Source organism: Sarcophilus harrisii, chromosome 3 (assembly GCF_902635505.1).
Source record: "Sarcophilus harrisii chromosome 3, mSarHar1.11, whole genome shotgun sequence".
Taxonomy (NCBI): Eukaryota; Metazoa; Chordata; class Mammalia; order Dasyuromorphia; family Dasyuridae; genus Sarcophilus; species Sarcophilus harrisii.
Window position 1 is genome coordinate 390,200,662 of NC_045428.1, and position 20,961 is coordinate 390,221,622.

Genomic DNA, 20,961 nt, shown 5'->3' on the forward strand with positions numbered 1-20,961 from the left:
TTCCACACATTCTAGAATATAGCCTGACCTGGTTATTTGACGAAGAGCTGATAAAAAGAACAGGACCAGAAGGGAGTTGCCTGAAGTGTATGGAGAACATTTTCTGGTGTACTCTTTTCAAGAGTTCTATTTTCTCTGGTTTAGTTTTTCAAAATAATTATTTCTGGGATCCAACTGTTATGCCATAGTTCTCTTTTATTGTTCTGATTCAGTTCCCCTAATTATCCTGATCCAGTCCTGCCTCAGTTTCCCTAATTGTTCTGCTTCAGTTTATAATTGTCTGCTCAGTCCTGCAAAACCACTCCTCCCTCTTAATCAGAGAATATGAAAAGGATAAAAGATCTTATATTTTAGAATATCAGAATGCCTTTCCCCATCCCAAGCTATCAGAATATCAGATACCGTCTTATCAAGATACTTCTCCCCATCTCTGGGGTGCCTCCCCTTATTATGTTATCCCCTTTTCCGGTGGCTCACCCCACCCTGTCAGAGTCCTCGTTCCTGCTCTCAGCACCCTGACTCTGCCCCTGCCTTAATCTACCCCCTGAGTCTGAGCCATGTTTATATATATATATATCATTGAGAACTCACATTGTTTGCTGGATTCTTGGAGATGATAGTCTCATTCAGCCCTGGGACCAAACCATGGATCCATTTGGTCCCAGTATATCTCTCCCTTTTAAATGAATTATTAAATACTCTCTAATCTCTATCTTGCCTCAGTTTCTCCAGCATTACACAACAAATAATGGTTTTATTTGTGGACTCAAATATTGTATATGTCTAACACTGAACAATTTTACTTCCCCAAATGAAAATCCCACTATGTAATTTCATTTAAAAAGAAACTGAAATATTTTTTTAAGGACGTGTATCTGTGAGTGTGTGTGTGTGTGTATCTGTGTGTGTGTTGTATGTATACTATGGTGTTAAGAAAATAAAAACAGAAAAAAAAATTGGAAATGATTTAGTTTTCAGCAGTTTACAATAATTTCCCACAAATCTCCTGAGCCATAACATTTGACTCAATTCCTCTTTTTGGTAGTTCTCATTTTCAAAATTGTATTGCTTTATATGAATCAGTTTTAACCACAGAAGCACTTTTATATGATAGAAATAATAGAGAATATCATATTGCCTTCTAGGGAATGTATCCAAATCAAAACATGAATGAATATATTTAGAAATCAGCTTCTATTATAAAGAGAAGTGAATGATTTAATGCTACTTTTTTTTTTCCTCCATAGGATGTGGTGACATGAGATTTTTATGCTGATTCCCCTGTGGAAGAAACAAGGAAAAGAGAAGCACATAGTTCTATTTCATCCACTATCTTCATTTCTCATGACTGATTTTTGTTTCATTGCACAACTGAGTGAGTCATTCTGAAAAACAAAAACATTGGCAAATTCCATTGAACTCTAGCATAAGGGCATAACATTTTGCAGAAAATAACCTTTGAAAGTAAAACTTTTTTCATTGTCTCCAAGTTAACCTTATTCAATGTGTTGCAGAAATATTTTGGTAGATGTGTATTTTTTTAAATATTGAAGAGAGCTAACCTGTGAAATGATATTTAAAAATATATTTTTGCTGTTAAATATTCCCTACATTCTGGTACAACAAATAGTTGTACAACATCTTTAATATTGACATTTTATTAACAAAAATTATAATGACAATAATACTAATTTATATATATATATATATATATTATGTATAATATATATATATATACATATTTATATGGTGGTTGATACTTACAGAGTTCTCCATGAAATTTCTGCTTTAATGCCTAATGTGTTATTAGGGTTATGTTCATTTTATATAACATAATCCATATTTAGAATCCCAAACAATGTAATATCATGACCACATTTTAAAGGGCCTGGTAAATTCTTAGAAAGTTATAGATGAGAGGGAATTTAAAGATTATCATTAATATTTGACAGCTATAGAGATATTTATATGTATATATGATTCCAATTGTGCTGTCATATATACTATATAAATATTTACATCAGAGATGTGTGTGCCTCTGTGTGTGTATGTGTGTGTGTGTGTGTGTGTGTGTGTGTATCTACGTATATATGAGAAAGAAAAAGAAGAGACAGAGAGAGATAGAGAAGATGCCCTTCTTAGCAGTCTAGTAAAACTTATGGATCCCTACCAGAACATTTTTAAACACATTAAAAAATACAAAGAATTACAAAGGAAACCAACTACATTGAATTGTAGTTTTGGTAACTATAAATGTTTTATTTACATATATATGTGTGTGTGTATATATACATACATATACATATATATATACACACACACACACACACACACACACACACATATTTTTTAAGTTATTTGAGCAAGCCATTCTGTGACCAAAATATGTTGATCTCCTCTTTTCAATATCTCTCAAATAAGCCTTCTTATCCTAATACTACCACCAAAATAGTATGTGTCTATGGTATCATAATAGCCAGCTAGTGAGTCTTCCTGCCTCAAGTCTCTCCTCACGTCAATCCATCCTTCATTCAGATACCAAAGTGATTTTCCTAAAGCAGAAGTCTAATCATGTGTCTTTCCTACTCAATACATTTCAGTGGATCCCATCACCTTCAGGATAAAATACATAGTCATCTGTTTAACATTCAAGCTCTTTCATAACTTACCCCCTTTCTTTTCTAGTATTTTTATACCTTATACCTTCTTTCCACCTTCCTTCTTTGATCTGGTGACATGAACCTCCTTTACTCTTCCTGAAACATGACATTCCATCTCCTAGCTCCTCACATTTTCTCTAGCTATCGTTATACCTGAAATTTGCTCTCTCTTCAATACCACCTGTTAGATTTCCTGATCCCTTCAAATCTCAATTGAAGTTCCAGTTTCTCTGAATCCCCCATAATTATACTCCCTTCCCAATGCTGGTTATTTCTATCTTGTCCTGAATATAATTTGTATGTGCATATTCAATAACATATTATCTCCCCAATTCACTGTGAGCTCCTTAAAAGCAGGAGCTGTCTTTTGCCTTTCTTTGTGTCTCTAGTATTGTGATTTGACTGGATGTCTTTTTAATTCTAAATAGCCTTCTTAGAACTTGTCTCATTTAAGTTTCACAACAAAATCTGGTGAGGTAGGAAAGTAGGGATCATTGTCTCCATTTAACAGATGAAAAAACCAAGGTACAGAATGATTCAAAAATTTTCTCTAGTTTGATATATTACTAGATTGAAAGACCAAAACTTGGGTCCCTTGATTCATAATAATGATTTCATTTTATTGCGTCAAATAAATTAGTTATTTTGATCTGAAGCTCTAGAATGAAATAGAAGGGAAATGTGGAGTAAAATTAATTTCAACATTAAGAAATCATTAATATGCATTTTTAAATTTTATGTCCTAACTCATAGATATGACCTAGATATGAAATCATGCTTTAATCATGGCAAATGCATTCCTGTGTTCATACATACATAAAATGTATATGCATGTGTGCATATTTACACTCATACACACATATATATTTGTTTATATGTATTACATATGTGTGAGAATAAGTGTTTATATAGAGAGATACATATATATCCATTCTAAAAGACAAAATTTTACAGATAGATCTGAAAAAAGGAGAAAAAAGCTTTTTCTGTACATAGCATCAGAGTTACAGTAAGCACATCTACTCTCCATAAAATTATAAAGTTAATCACATTCATATGTATATAGTTAAAACTGTTCCTTAGATTAAAAAAAAAATGGGCGTGATGCTAGACCTTTCTGATTTACTAAGATTGAGGTTATCTAGTTACAGCATTCACAAAAGGTCACTACTTGAAAAAAAATTGAAAACAAAGACCCAATTCTCCCTGTTTTGTGTGCAATAGATTATGTTATAAAGGAGTCAGAATTACAACTGAAGAGACAGAGCATGGAACAGAAGCAGCCAAAATAAAATAACATAAAATATTTTTACCTTTGTTAAGAAGAGAACCATCCTCCAGCTGTCAGATGTCAGTATCTACCTATTATCTACCAGCATCTGTTTGATTTCTAATCTTATTCTCAGATTCCTCAATTGCTGAAATGTGGAAATATGGGTTTATGGCTTTCTAGTCATTCAGGGGAAAAATATACATGATATTGCAAGTCAGAAGTGATGTTAGTTATTAACTAGCTGTTTGAGCCATTTGCTTCATGTATGCCACCTTGATACAGGAGAGGATTTTATTCAAATCTTTTAACTCCCTGAGTCCCTGTTTCCTCATCTATAAAGTGAGAAGTTTGGACAAGATGGATTCTAAAGTCTCTACATGCTTTAGAGCTATGATTCTATGAGTTTTGGAATCCTATTTTTTCTCATCTGTAAAATAAAGGGTTTGGATTATTAAATCCCTGCCTTGAATTATGTTATACTCCATTAGGTAGAAGCAGTAAAAGAGGTAGGATGGAATGTATACACAGATAAACACAAAACAAGTTAAGTAGAAACTGAAGGAAAGAAAAGTAGCGAAGTGTTTTTAAAAGAATATTTGGAGGGAAAAACAAAAAACAACAACAAAAAAAAACCATCAAATTTCCTGTATCAGGGAAGGTTACAAGAAAAGAACATCTGAGCTGAGTCTTGAGGGAAGAGAGGGATTCTAAAAGACAGAAAGGATAAAGACATTATAATCACAAGGGAGAGCCTTCATCTAAATTGTAACTCAGCATGGAGCAAACAGGGCTTTGTCCAAGGATGCTGAGAGACAGGTGAAGCTTTCTCAAGAAGTCTAAGACCAGGCCTAAGTCATGTGATCCCTATTCCCAGAGATCAGCAGAGAGGAAGATCAGGTTTTGGGCCCAGGTTGCAGGAAGTCACATGATCTCTAAAGTCTAGAGGTCTCTAAAGGTCAGACCCCAGGTCAGTGACAGAAAGTGATGTGAGCCCCAGGAAGCAGACAACATTGGTGACCATTGGTCAGTATTGGTTACTTTTTTTAGTCTATCCAATGAAAAGGCTTGTGTCTTTTGCTATTTAACCCCTTTCCTGTTTCTGGGTTGTCACACAAGCACATGGTGGGAGCTGAGATGTCTCCCAGGTGTGCTTGGCTCTCTCTCTCTGCAGGGACTAATAAAAGCTTCCTCTTTGTACCTGAAGATATCTCTGATCATCTAGCCTGTCCCTCACAATGCTGACATCTAGTGAGCCTACTCAACATCATGACTGTTGTCTCCCTGCCCATAATTTATCTCATAGCTCTACTCATCCCACCATACCATGCAGTTCTCTTCAGGCCACACTCATATTAATAATCCAAGTTGCTATAGTATCTTGTCACAGGGTCCATCTTTCTCCTGCCAATCCCCCTCGAAGAAAAGACCAAACCAGTCCTTCTCCTGACATAGCAACACTCTGTTTCCTTCTCTCTAGACCTGCTCACTTGTTTTGGTCCCATGAGAAAATATTAATAGTTATTGCTCTGATTTACAAAAATTCCCAGAGGTGGAAAATGCTAGTTTAAGGATTTCACATTGTATCCTGGAGCCAAAAGACCCACTAAAAGCAAAGATAATAGTCATGTAATAGTTACTGTAAAGTTATCATCAAGTTATCATGGTGTTTTCATTGTAAATTCACAAGCTACAGATAGGCTGTGAATGAGATAATATCTTTGGTTGGAATCCCACTGTTTAGAGACATCAGCTTGCAAAGATCATTCATGTTCTTTTCCTGGAACATTTTTAAGTTCACAGATAGCATAGTCTTAAATCCTAAATGGAGCTACTAAGAATGCTTAAAGATGCCATCTGAGTTCAGCATCAATGTGTTCAGGGAATGAATTATATTCAAATAAATTATATGAAATAGAAGAAACTTCTATCACTGAATACTGGTGGGTTGCCATGATAAAAACTAACTTCATGCTGTGAGGAAAAAGGTTTCTCAGTGTCTCAGTGTCTATGGTGGTTGTTTCCATGCCTGGGGCAATGCTAAATTGCTTCTGAATCCTAAAAAGAAAGACTGATTTTTGCCTATAATGCAGTGGAAGGAAAACATTCAGTTGCTAAGTATACCTAAAGTATGAGAAGATGTTGCTGTGGGAATATGAGTCTAAAATAAATCTGCTTATTCTCTGGCACTAATACATTGAAATATTAATATTGTGTGAATTTAAATGCTTTATATCTGAGCTTCCAAAAATGGGTTAAACAGTCAAGGTAGTGCATCAGTTGCCCAACCTGATGGGAGAGGAGATTGTAAAAGGAGATACCACGTAACAATTTGATTAATCAATTAAAAAGCATTTGTTAAATGCTTACAATGTGCCAGGCATTTTAAATTCTCGGAAAACAAAGAAAGGTAAATAGAGTTCTACAGGCATGTCTCGGTATTATAGCACATATGTGTGTGTGTGTATATATGTGTGTGTGTGTGTGTGTAAAATAGTCAATAGGTCTATGATCTCTGAAAAGCAGCTTAATGAGAAAATGACCAAAATTACAAGTAATGAAATGTTAATAATGAATATCAAATAAAGTAATGTCAAATATTGAAACATAAACATTCCATTCAGGGCAACTGCTGCTGATTTTATAAGTCTAATGAATAATATCATGGAATCTGTACAAACTTAAAATGGTGAGAAAGCTTCATGGTGAAGTGGAAAGAACACCACATCCAATTCTTCCACTTAACCATATGTCTTCTTAGCAAGTCATTTAACTAAATCCATAGACTTTATTTGGTAAATTTATGAAAGCAAGGTTTTCTAATACCAATGTTTAGAAAGCTAGCCTTGAAGTCAGAAATAACTGATATATATGTGACTGTGTGACCCAACGTAAGTAACTTAACCTCTCAATATTCAAGGCAATACTTTAAGGTTATAAATTACAGTGAAGCTGCCAACTTGCATTATTACAGGGAGGTTCTTCATCAAGAAGTTCTCTAAATAAATAAAATCAATGGTTCAGACTCTATTCTCTAAGGATCCTACCTGGAAAAAATCTATAGGCCTCAGTTTACACATCTATAAAATAAGGTGGTTTGTCTATGTTCCCTTGCAGTGCTAACACTTTATGATTTTATATCTCACAATCCTGGAAATGCATAATCTTATAGAGAGATAGATGTAAAGAAAGGATCGTAGAGGTCATCCAGCTCAAATTGTTTATTTTAAGTATGAAGAACTGAAGTCCAGATAGTTCAAGAGACTTTCCTCCCGACTCATATAACTAATTAGTAAAAGAGCCTGTTTCTTGACAGTTCTCTATTATACCATATTGTCTTCCAACAACAAATCAGAATCAAAGAGAACAGAGATCATGAAATGGTATAGGAAGAAGGATGACATAATAATCATGTGTTAGGACTTTTGGGGGTGCCTTCTCTCTCTACTAAAAGCAAAGTAGCTTATACTTTGTAACTATACATTAATGATGACAAGTAGAGTTGCTATTCTGAGCCCAGTCTTGATAAAAATTAGAACTGGCTGCTGAAATAGAAATGGCAGAAACTTTACTTGCTAGGGACCACTACAGAACATCTGTATAATAGAAGAGAGCATAGCTTTATCCAGCTTGACAAGCATCCTAGAAAACAGAGTGGTAATTGATAGAGAAGTCAGCACGCAAAGGATCAGAAATGTTCAAGAACAAAATTCTGGAGAGACAGAAGGAGACACATATTTTTGACATAGCCAATATAAGGATTTGTTTTGCTTGACTGTATCATTGTAACATAATATTTCCCCCCATTTTTAAAAGAGGATTGGGAGAGAGAGAATAAATGTTTATTAATTGAATTCAGTATAATAAAACAAGAATTAAATGATTCTTTTGAGGCAAAAGTAAACCAATCAGAAATTATTGTTCAGCTCAAATTCATAAAAGTATTATCATTGTGAAAGAGTAGTATTGTCTTATAAGAAGTGTGACAAAAATGTACATATCCACAATAAACTGAGTGAATTCTCAATGTGTAATTTTAATTTGGTGGGGAGAAAAGAAGGAGCAAAGAAGGGTTAGAATTCTTCTGTGTGTTATGTGGAATAATCATCACAGATGATGGCAAGAAGGCTAAAATGCTTGACTATTATTATATTTCTGTTTTCTTAATCAAAGCCCTTTGGACTAAAGAAGATAGAATGGAAATGCTTAGCAGGGAGTAGAAACTCATGATATGTGGACAATGACAGACTGAATCTATTTGACCTCAATGAGTTACCAATCAAAGACAACCTATATCCTTAAGTACTGAAAGAAAAAAAATAAATTTGATTATTATGCTACTGTCAGTGATTTTTGAAAGATATGGGAGTGCAGGAAAGATAATGAAAGATTAGAAAAGAGCAAATGCCTTCTTTTAAAGAAAAAAATTGAACAACAGAAATGACTCTTCAAACTGTACACCAGGGAGCTTCACTTTTATTGATGATAGAATTCTAGAACACACTATTAAGGAGATAGTTTGTAAGCATTTAGAAAGGGAAGCAGTGATCACTGAATGAAAATATGAAGAATAGATCATTACCAGGCTGATTTCATTTCCTTTTTTTCATAGGGCATAGAGACTAGTTAACTAGGGGAATTTTGTAAATATAGTATATTTAGATTTAAGCAAAGCATTTGACAAAGTCTCTCATGCAATGTTTATGAAATGAGATGAAATAGGTAAAAGTAGAGGTAAGTGGATTTGTAATTGGTTGAAAAGTAAGATCCCAAAAGTAGTCAGTTATAAATGGTCAAGTGCCCTGGTTATCATTTGTCTTTACTTAGCCTTGTGTTCAATATTTTTATTAGACATTTGAATTAAAGCTTACATGGAATATTTATCAAATTTGAAAATGAGCTTAAATTTTAAGAAATATTTAACATATGGAATGATGAAGTCTGGATCTAAAAAGATCTCAACAGTCTAGAAAAGTTTGAATTGTATGTGATTAAACCTAATAGAGATAAAGATAAGGTTCTATATTTGGATTAAAAACAAGTAATTTCACAAGGGGAAGATAAGACTAACTTACAATTATTATAAAAAGAATGTGGTGATTTTAGTGGACTGATTCTCAGTATAAGTCAATATTGTGACATGGCAGCCAAAAAAGGCTATTCTAAGGTATACTGAAAGAAACAGTATTTCCAGCACTTAACAGAATGCTTTGTAAGTACTTAATAAATGTGTTCCCCACCCCCATTCTTCTTATTCTTCTTTGGCTAAACTACATGTGGAATACTGTGTTCAGATTTAGATGTCACAATTTAGGAATGACCTTTCCAGAAAAAGGTGCCCAGGATTATAAGAGCATTGAAAAATATACCATATGATTTTAGGAACTGGGCAATTATGAAAGTAAAGACTCATTAGGAAAATAATAGTTGTCTTTAAATTGTTTGAAGGGCTTCCACATAAAAGGATTAGGGGTGACCTGCTTATCTCCAAAAGACAAAAATAGGAAAAATAAGAGAACAAGCTCTTTCTAGAGATATGGAATCTCTCTCATTCAAGGTCTTTAAACAAAAGCTATCCAACTAAATAATTATTGGGAATGCTATAGAAGGAATTCTTGGTTGAGAATAGGTTGCTTTAAATAGCCCCCAGGGCAATTTCAACTCTTGGATTTTTAGATTTTGTGAAAGGACTAATTTTAATGTTTTGGAATAATACACCAAGACAATTTGGGCAAGCTGTCCCAAGTAAAATAATCTGCCCAGCAGAGAACACATGCAGAGGAAGAAACTGGAATAATCTCTTCTTCAGTGTATAGTCAGGTAGACAGTATCTGTCTAAAGGAAGATGAAACTCCTAGAGGTGAAAGTTGTTTGAATCCTTTATGGATTGGCTTGTGTTTTGTTGGACTAAATACTGTCCTAAATTCAATATCTTGTTAACCTGAGTACTTATATGACAGTTGAAAGTTCTCTTAAAAGATAGATATTTAGGAACAAACACAACTGTAATTCTGTCAATGGCAGGGAAATGCTGAGGGAAGGCAAAAGAAGTATAAACATTATTACTGAGGACCCACTAAGCGGGGTCCAACCCTTTATGTAAAGAGGCAACCAAGACATGCAGTGGATAGAGCTTTGATCCTAGAGATAAGAAAATCTGGATTCAAATTTGTCCTCAGACATTTAACTAGATAGGTCTCTGAGTAAGTCACTTAATGGCTATTTGCCTCAGTTTCTTCATCTGTAAAGTGGTTATAATAATAAAAGCACCTATCTCCCAGAGTTGTTATGAGGATCAAATGTGGTAATATAAAGTGCTTAGCACAGTGTCTGGCTCATACTAGGTGCTATATGAAGTTAACTATTGCCATTATTATTATTAAAGAGGCAGGTCCCAATTGATACATATGTATACATATATGTGTACATTAATATACACATATATACATATGTCTAAAAAGACAAAAATTAGATACTAGACAAATAAATATAGAATTACTTTAAGCCTTAAATGCTAATTTGTAAGAAAAATGGGGATGACAAAAATATTTGGGATATAAATACTATTACTGCATTTTTTTTTCATGCTTGTAAAACCTTAGCAACTACATGCTGTAATGGGAAGAGCACTTGACTTGAAATTAGTTGAGAAATGAGTTTGAATCCTGACTCTGACAGATCCTATATGGCTTAGGCCAATCACTGAACTCTAGTGTTTTCATGCATAAAATGGAGATAACAAGACCTGTAGAAAGTACTTAACTCACAGAGATGTCAGAATCCAGTGAAAAAATGAAGCTAAAGTGCTTTGCAAACTTTAAAACATTATATAAATGTTAATTAGTGATATAGTTATAAAATAAAGTGTAGAGTTCCAACTCTACTACATTATTGCAGAATGTTCTTTATATATAAGCCTGTCCATATTGTTCCCTGAAAAATCAAGTGATTAAATTAATTAAAGTTTCATTGGTTTTATATTGCCCATACAATAAAAATTTCTTAGCTTGTAATTCAAGGTGACAATTTGCCAATCCAATTTTATTTCAGAGTATTTCTCCTTCAAATATTTTGCACTCTGACCAAACTCATTCATTGTTTTCTGCTCTCATCCTGCCCCTTCTCCTCTGAATTTTTGGCACACTATTTTTCCATAGCTGGAATGGATTATGTTAGATCTCTTTCTATTGACATTTCCCCTCCTTTAAGATTCAACTTTGGTATAACTTGCTCCATGATACCTTCTCTGATTTCCCCAAATGCAAGCAACCCCAATTTCTCAGGCCATTCCCATTAGCCTTTCCTATGTATTTAGTTATTTTCTAATATATATTATATCTATTTATTTACATGTCTCATCTCCTTACTAGTCTATAATTTCCCTATTGTTAGGCACTGTTTTCATTTCTGCATCCCAACAGCACAGCAACACTAGCACAGACAGTCTATAGTTTCAAATTCTCATCAACAGGTAGTTGAGGAGAGTTGATTTAGCTCGTTCTGTGTGTCAGGCATTATGCTGCATGCTGGGAATACCAAAAAAAGGGGGCACTTCCTGCTTTCAATGAGTACCTAGTCTAACGAGGAAGACAACATGCATTTATGAATAAACAAGATATAAACCAATTAAATTAGAGAACATTTTTGAGGGAAGACATAGGCATGAAAGAGAATAGGGAAAGGTGCAATGCCATGTAAAGAGTAAGAATTAAATTACTGGTTTATCTTTTATTGAAACAAACAGATTATGGGTTAGAAACTAAAGTTAAAGGGCTAGAGAGGATGTCAAAACTTCCAGATTATGAGGCAAGCATAACTGCTTCCCCAACTGCTTCCTCAGATCCTAACACCTACTTTTGAATTACCAAGTGCAGGAAGTGGGTTTTGCCATTTTAGACTTATCATGAAGACAAGTTGTTTTTCTTTTTTCCCCTCCACAATGTTCTTTTTTTTTTTTTTTTTTTTTTTTTTTGACAAATAGTTCTAAGAATGACCATTCAAGAGTAGGCCCACAGTTTTCACATCAGTGGCAAAGCATAAATTAGACACTGGGCTTCTGGACTGCTGCCATTTTTAGACAGGTGGTCCCCTACCATTTGGAACAGCCTGCTCATTTATATTCCACTCCTACATTTCTAAGGGCTGAGAAGTTTCAGTGATAGATGAGATAAAATGCATGACTAGAGACTCCAGTTATTAGCCTAATTCAAATATCCATATGTTTAGAGAGGAAGGGAAGTTGAGGGATTTGCTTTTTATCATTCATAGCTTTAAGGACTGGAGGAATTTACCCTGGTTGTTTATCTAAATAATTCCTTAATTTAACTTCTTCAAGTTTCAGTGCAGATATGGTTAATTCCAAAATGAAACAAAAAGACAATAAGACCACACCCACTCCCTCCCAAAATACAAAACAAATAACACTAATTTTGATGAATGATGTTTTTGACATAGAGTTTCAATCTTGTTCAAACTGAATCCTGTGAAAAGTTTGGTTTACAAAGTCAAATTTTGTATTTCCACTTTTTAAAATCTGTCAACTAGAGCTTACCTTTATTTAGACACAGACATTATAGTAAGTGGTTAACTGTTTTCTATGGAACCAAGTTTATACAATCAATATGAAATGCAAGCATTCATCCTAAGAAGATCAAAAGCACAAACAAAGGTGAAATATTATACATATATCTCCAAATAGTAATAGGAACATTTTTATGGTAAGTAAGATCTGGGTCCAAAGTGGCTGCTCATTGGAAAAATTCCTTCTAAGTTTGCGGTATACCTTAGATTTGCTTTCTAAAACAATAGTTTACAAGTCCCTACCAGTACACCTATTTTTGACAGTAAGCTAAGTAGACAATTAGCTCAAAGGTAAGGCATTTTTGCTGAGATGACACTACAGAAAAAATAATCACAGAGTTTTTCTTCCATAAATCTATACTGAACACATCATTCAACTATGAAAATAGTATAATTTCTTGTACAATGTTCTGCATTTATAATCCAATCTTCCTATTCTATATTTTTATGTCAAAATTAGTCCTTCCTCTGCTAAAGTATGACTAGGTGAAATTAAGGAATTATCAGGGAAGGAATGAGAAAGTTTGCCATGAAATGTGTTAATAAATTATGACAAATTGATACAATAACTAAATGTAAATGTTAAAGAAGAATCACTTAACCACTGTCCTCACCTCAAAAAAAAAAAAAAATCTATGTCCATCCTTGTCTACTTTTCTCCTATTTCAGAGGGAGAGTCATCCCTCCATTTTCCAAAATTAACTCTCATCCAAAAGCCTTCATCCCATCTCTTCTACATTTTTCTCTGTTAATCAGTTCCTCTTTATTGCATCTTTTATCTGTTATTCTACATTTGCCTTCCCCTTTTTCTATTGTAAGGTACTTCCCTTTTTAAATGCAGACATTCCATTTGCTGAACAAGAAAGAATGAAAATCTTGTAAGGGAAACCAACTTTTAAAAAATTAATTTAAGGGAAAAATAACAACCTCTGAGGTAAAATGTTGAATAGAGATATGAATTATTTTGAGTATCAGATAGGAAATTCCCCTTCAGATAAGTGCACTTTTTTTAAGAACCTCTGTGAAGGTAGAGCTCTGAAGAAATTCAGAGTTTTAAAGGATATATTTGAAAAAAATATAAATCAAATCAAATGATTGTTATATTTTTTGTTTTTTTTTTTTTTTTTTTTTTTTTTTTTTTTTTTTTTTTTTTTTTTTTTAACCTTAGTATCGGTGGATTTAAAGTACCACCACCTATTAAGAACCATGCCTAAGTGAAGGGACAGGTCAGTTCTCTGAGAGCCTCCACAACTGTGAATCATAAATTTGAAAGAGTTGCAAAGTAGCTTTCGAAGATGTTTTTTGTGGATTGGGAATGAAATAAATTGGAGGCAATAGAGAACAGATTTTCCTCCTCCTCCTCCTCCTCCTCCTCCTCCTCCTCCTCCTCCTCCTCCTCTTCCTCCTCCTCCTCCTCTTCCTTCTCCTCCTCCTCCTCCTCCTCCTCCTCCTTTTCTTCTCCTCCTCCTCCTCCTCCTTCTCCTCCTCTTCTTCCTCCTCCTCCTCCTCCTCTTCCTTCTCTTCCTCCTCCTCCTCCTCCTCTTCCTCCTCCTCCTCCTTCTCTTCCTCCTCCTCTTCCTTCTCTTCCTCCTCGTCTTCCTCCTCCTCCTCCTCTTCTCCTCTCACATGAAGAGATCCATTCTACAGGGTCTGAGTTAGACCTTCAGCAGCCACTGACAGGCGGCTCCCTTATCACAACAACCATCCTTGTAGGGACCAAAGATTTGTAATTAAGAGTTACCCTTGATTTTTCACTCCCAAGAATGACAGTATTACAAAACTGAAGTGTTGAAAGGGTCCTTACAAGTCATGCAATCCAACCCATACATGAAAGGAATGCCCAGTCTAATATAGACAATAAATTGCTGTCCATATCCTGCCGGAATGGGAAAGGTACCCACTTCTCAAGGCTATCCATTCTTCTTTTGGATAATTCTCGTTATTAGGAAGTTTTCCTAATATCACACCCAATTTTTTTTTTCGCAACTTCTATTCACTATTCTTGATTCTGTCCTCTAGAGTTATTCAGAACAACTCTTATTTTTCATCTACATGATAGCTATTTGTTTCTCTCCTCTGGGAGCCTTCTCTTCTCCAGGTTGAACATAACCGGGTCTTTCAACCGATCCTCAACTCTTCACCAGTTTATCAGTCTTTCTTAAACTCTGGTGAACCAGAACTAAATATAATAATCTAGAACAGGGGTGTTAAATTGAAATAGAAACAAATTGCCTATGGTTCACGTATTGATTTTTTAAATGCAAGTTAGCATTATGTGTATTGAATTGTATTTTTGCTTTGTTTAACATTTCCTAATTATATTTTAATCTGATTTAGACTGTACTCAATAATTTTGCCAGCTGCTTTTAAGGAGGCAAGTTTGATACTTCTAAAAGATTTATGACAAAGGTAAAATTTAGTGGGGCTACTATTGCCTTATTCTTGGAACCTATTCCTTCCTTAATTCAGTCCAAGATCACATTAGATTTTTTGGCCAATACATTATACTGTTGACATGTTGAGCTGACAGAATCCTAAAAACTCTATATCATGTTCAGAATAATTACTGTCTGTTTCTTTCATTTTTGAATTTAAAAATTGACTTTTTTTGTACCCAAGTGTGATACTTTACTTTTATCCTTATTGAATTTCATCTTATTCATTTCAGCCCAATGCTTAAAAACTGTCAAGAGGTTTTTGGATCTTGACTGACTCTTACTGTCAATATCCAAACAATAGGCAAATCTTGTCAATTCTGTATAATGGCTCTCATCTACATCTGCTTTTGTCTAATCACATAGCTACTATCCCAATTCAGACCATCATCATGTTTCCCCTGAACTGTTAATATCCTCCTAATTTATTGTCTTCACTTAAGCTTCCCTTTCCAATTTATCCTCCAACGAACTACAAAAGTGATATTCATAATGTATATACTCCCATACTCAAAGAATTCTATGGTTCCCTATTGCTTCTAGGATAAAATACAAATTTCTCTACTTAGCATCTAAAGTCATTCACAGTCTGCCATCAGCTACTTTTCCAATATTATTATACATTATTTCCCTTCATGCATATTATGATTCTTCTAAGTCATTCACACATAGGTCTATTTTGCCTTCAAGTCTTTACACAGGTTCTCCCTCAATCCTAAAATGAATTACCATCTTCTCCTTTAAGAATCTAGTTTTCTTCAAAGATCAGCTCAAAAGTCTCATACAGTTTTCAGTGTTCCCCACTTCCCAAAATTACCTTGTGATTACTTTTTTTAAATATTGTCCTTATCTGTTTATTTGGTTTTCCTAGTAGAACATAAGTTCTTTGAGGACAGAGAGTCTTTTGGTTTTGTTTTTCTAGGACCAGGCATGTATTAGGTGTCTAGGAAATGCTTTTTAACTAATTAATTATATACCGAGTGCTTTTCTATTGTGGCCAATTCCTAGTGCTTAGAATATCCCTTACCCCTTTTCTGATCTCTAGCTATCAGAATTCTATCTATCTCTCAAGGTCCAGCTCCAGTCAAAACTGTCACCATGAACCTTTTCCAAAAAGCAAATAGTTAAGCACTCTCTTTCTTCTTAATATATAAAACATTTTGAATGGCCTTTTTTTTTTTGTCCAGACCCACAATTTTATCAATGTAGGTCAACAGTTCTCAAACAGTTTGGTCTGCTCAAAGAAACTTTCAAGAGGTCTGCAAAGGCAAAACTATTTTCATACTTATGCCTATTAAAGTTTTCTTTCCTTTTCCAACTACATGTCTATGAGAGGTCAAATTATTTTTATTCACATCAACCAAAATAACATAACCCAAGAGATTAAACACAAAAGCAAAGATGAGGATCCCAGCTGGTTTTTATTAAACCAGAGAGTAAAGAGTTTTATAAAACTGTACAAAACAATGGAATTGTTGTCACTATTATTTTTGATTTGGAAATATAGTTATTTTGCATCTTAAGATGTTATTTATGTGAATATGATAAATATTGTTTGTTCACATAAATTAAGTATTTTTTTAAATTTTATCAGTTTTAATTTATAGTATAATCAGTTTTAATAGCTATAACTCACATAAACAAAAGCTCTTTGGGTCTCTCAATAATTTTTTGCAAAGTGGTACAGAGAATAAAAAATACTTATGGTACTTATGAGAAAGAAACAATACAGATCAACCACTATTTTTTAGCATAAACTACAAAAGATTATCCTCCTGAGCAATTCACTTAGATTCTCACAGCATTTTAAAATCATAAGCTAAATAACTATCACTAGAAACAAAAATACAAAATAAATGGTAAAATCTGATCTAAAACTCTTAGCATTTAATAAGACAAAATCAAACAACAAACAAACCAACTTTTTAAAGTGGTTTTATTATTCTGTGTTGCAGTACAGATAGACTTGAATTTTATCATTATGCATTTTTCTTTCTACTCTTATATTCTCCATGTCTTTCCTTAAGTAGAGATTCAAATCAGTTTAGATTATTTTCATGTATCATGATCCAATCAATTCGCAAAATATCATAAAACATAAGAGTCATTAAGCAAAGGAAGAGCAAGTTGATGTAGTAAGAGATGTCTACCATCCAAGGAGTATGATAAAATTATTAATAAGACCACTTCAGTTTTTCAACATAGTAAGCATATTTTTGTCATTTTAATTTATTTTTGGTTTTACTATTTTTAGCATTAGAAAAAAAAGTTTTTTGTAGCTGAATATATTTCATATTAACTTGTATGAAAAAAGTCATAGCTTTTCCAAATCATCATAGTATATCATTCTATTGATTACATTTATAATGGTTTAGATAGTGCTGTTCTCTAATACATATTACTATATGTTAGCATAGCCTCAAAAATAAACAAAAAATTAAAAAAAAACTAGTGATCAGATTGTCCTGTTTTGTTTAGTTTCACTACTATGGATAAAAAAGCCAACCCCCCCCCCAAAAAAAAAATATACATGAAGAATTTTAAAGCATATCACCTCTAATATATTTTCCATAGAACTAATATAATGGAATTACCGAGGCAATAATAGCATCCCCAATAGTCATTATAGTGCATTATTCTTTGAATTACATTGATGATATTTTAGATAATGTTATTTTCTAAACAACATCACTATTTGTTAACAGAGCTTCTAAAATAACCAGTTCATAACCTTCACAAGTATAACAAAAGTTCAAATTCAAATCCTTTTTATGATACTTGATACTTGCATGACCTATGTAACTTTTACTTCTATAGACCTCAATTTCTTCATCTATAAAATTAAAATGTTAAAATTAGATAGTTTCTAAAGCCCTTTTCATCTTTAGATCTATGATTCTTTGACAACTACAATGTTGCAGGGTTAAAATAACCATCATGTCTCACTAACATTTTGAAGAAATTTGGGTTTTTGTATTGCTCTAATGTAATGCTGATCTACTTTATTGATATAGCAGAAAGGAATAAATTGATACTTTCACATACTCTCCCTATCACTTCCTGTTGATGTTTTGCTCATTCATTATGATCCAGGTCAAATGTCCTCCAGGTAAGAAAAAAAGAGTTTTGCTAAAAATGATTCTAAATCAGGAGCTAAAAAAATAAATAAATAGATAAAAATAAAAAACCTTTCATCAAGGCATACTGTAAAATGAAACTGTTTAATTCATAGAATCACCAAGTTTGAGAACTGGAAGCGACTCCAAAGGCCATCTAGTCCAACATATACATAAAACATTGTTTATAAATCTGTCAAGTAGTGATCCATCTTTCCCTTGAAGATGAGAAACCCACAACCTCTAGAGGAAGACTGTTCCACTTAATAGTATTAATAACTAATCTTTATATAGCACTTACTATATACCAGGCACTATGCTAAGCTCTTTGTAATTGTCATCTCATCCAATCTTCAAAAAACTCTTGGGAATTAAGTACTATCATGCCCATTTTACAGATGAAAAAACTGATTCAAACAAAGGTTAAGTAAATCATCTAATTGTTTTTTTTTTTTAATTTTCCTGACTATAACTCTAATTCTGACTCTTCTCAGCTCCTACCCACTTCTTCTGGTTCTATTCTCTGGGGCCAAATAGAAAAAATTTAATCCTTCTTTCATATGACAACTACTTAAAGATAGCTATTATTATCTCTTTCCTTCCCCCTCAGTCTTCCTTTCTTCAAGTTATATATCCCAAGTTAAATATCTTTAAAATAATCTAAATGACATGGCTTCAAGATCCTCCATCAGTTCGACTGTCCTCTGCACAACCTTCAGTTTATCCTTAAACTGTGGCACCTAGATTGAGCACAGTTCTTGGATTAGGACTAAAAGCTTGCCTTTGATCCCTGATAAAGGCAGAATATGCTCTCAGGAAAATTTGGGAGCTTATCATTTATTACAGTAGTATCCCTTTCATCTTTGTGACATCTAAAAATTTTATGTGGACACCATCTTAATTTTATCTGTCATTAACAAAATGTGAACCAGAACAAATGCAAATGCAGATCCCTGTGATAATCCCCTGGAGACTTCTTGCAACATTGACATTAAACCATACAGAGTTATACTTTGAAGTGTGACTATCCAACCAATTCCAGCTAATTATCACCAAACTGATATCTCTCCATCTTCTCCATAGCAATAGTATGACAGTTTATTAGTGATTTTGCTAAAATCTAGAAAACACTATATCTCGTCCTTGTTTTCATCTACTAGACCAGTAATCCTGTCAAAAAAGAAAGCAAAATTATTCTGGTATGACCTATTTGGGGGAAGCCATGTTGGCTCTCTGTAATTCTTGCTTTCTTTTCTAGATGTTCATTAATCTTTTTAATGACCCATTCTAGAATTTTCCCAGGAATTAAAGTTATGTATATTGGCCTATCATATTTACTGTTCTTTTTTCTTCTCTTTCTTTCTTTCTCCAACATTGGGATAATATTTTCTCTTTCAAGTTCAAAGCAATACTAAGGATTCTTACATCTGTAAAGGCTTTAATTTTAGAATTGTGCAATATCCCAAAATATCTTAGACGTCCAAGTCTGGGTCCTGAAGGATCTTAAATGTGATTCCTGATTCCAGCCTCTAATATCAACAAACTGAGAAAACACAGTTTGAAAGCACCCTGTTTAAAAAAAAAAAAAAAAAAAAAAAAAAAAAAAAACTTGAAGTGTCTTAATTTATGAATGACCTTGGACAAATCAGTTAATTTATCTGAATCTCAATTTCTTCATGTGTAAATTAAGGATAATAATTACATTTGCATTTAATATCTCATAGGACTATTGTGGTGGTGAAAAATATTTTAAATTGCTTTGTAAAGATTATATTGCTTTATTGTGTGAGAATTGGATGAAGGTCTACTTTCCATTGAGTTACAAAACTTAAATCAGAGAAATGCAGAGAAATGAAACCTAAAGGGGAGGCTAATGGAACTATGGAAACAAAACTTACAGAGAGAAATCTTAAAATAAAAAGCAGCTTTTTAAATGCAGAAGGGATATACCCTAAAAGGGGTAAAAGAAAATAAGGTGAAATACTGATAGAAATGATGGGGACTCACACTCCTTTGGGGAAATTAGGCTCTCTGTATAGGCTGTAATCTCTGCAGTATCCAGATAATGGGGAATCAAGGGAGGAACTTGAGTTTCAGGAACAAGGTATAAAAAATCATGCTTTGGTGATTTTAAGTTGTGTCTTTTCCTGGACACTCAGCCTTGCCAGATCATGAATAAAAATCTTTTGCTGGCTTCCTTAGCAAATCTGTAGAATTTTTTATAAGATTCTAGCATCTTACATTACGATTTTAAATATTATAAAATTTTCATGTGTTTACATTGATATTTCCCTTAAATTTTTAAACACTAGTTCTAAATTTAATAGTTAAAAAATAAAACCACTCCCTGCCCCCAAAATCATTTTTCAGTAAGCTATAATATTATTTACATTGCTCCAACACAGGGCATTTTCTTCTTCAGAAATTTCTTTAAGATAACCAATCTGGTACCTGTCTAAAAGGCCTTCTTATCTTGCTGTAGTAACAGAGAGCACAATAAAGTCATAAGAGAATTGCCAGATTTATTCTTTTTGGGGGTTAAGTGACTTGCCCATGGTCATACAGCTACAAAGTATTAAGTATCTAGCACCAGATTTGAACTCAGGTCCTCCTGACTTCAGGACTGGTTCTCTATCCATTGTGCCTCCTAGCTGCCCCCAAATCTAGTCTTTTAAATAATGCTGCTGACTCAATTACAGTTCAACAGCTAGGATTTCTTAAAAAAAAATGCCCAGTATCTTTGGGAAATAAAAGTGTGTCAGGCCATGGCTTTTTTAACTATACTCCCAGAAGTCTGAATAATCTTCATTTTCTCTTGACAGACATTTGGTAGAAAGTATGCATTATTCATGCATGTTCAAAGCCATTGATAATTACAGTTCAGACAAGAATGTCTTCTC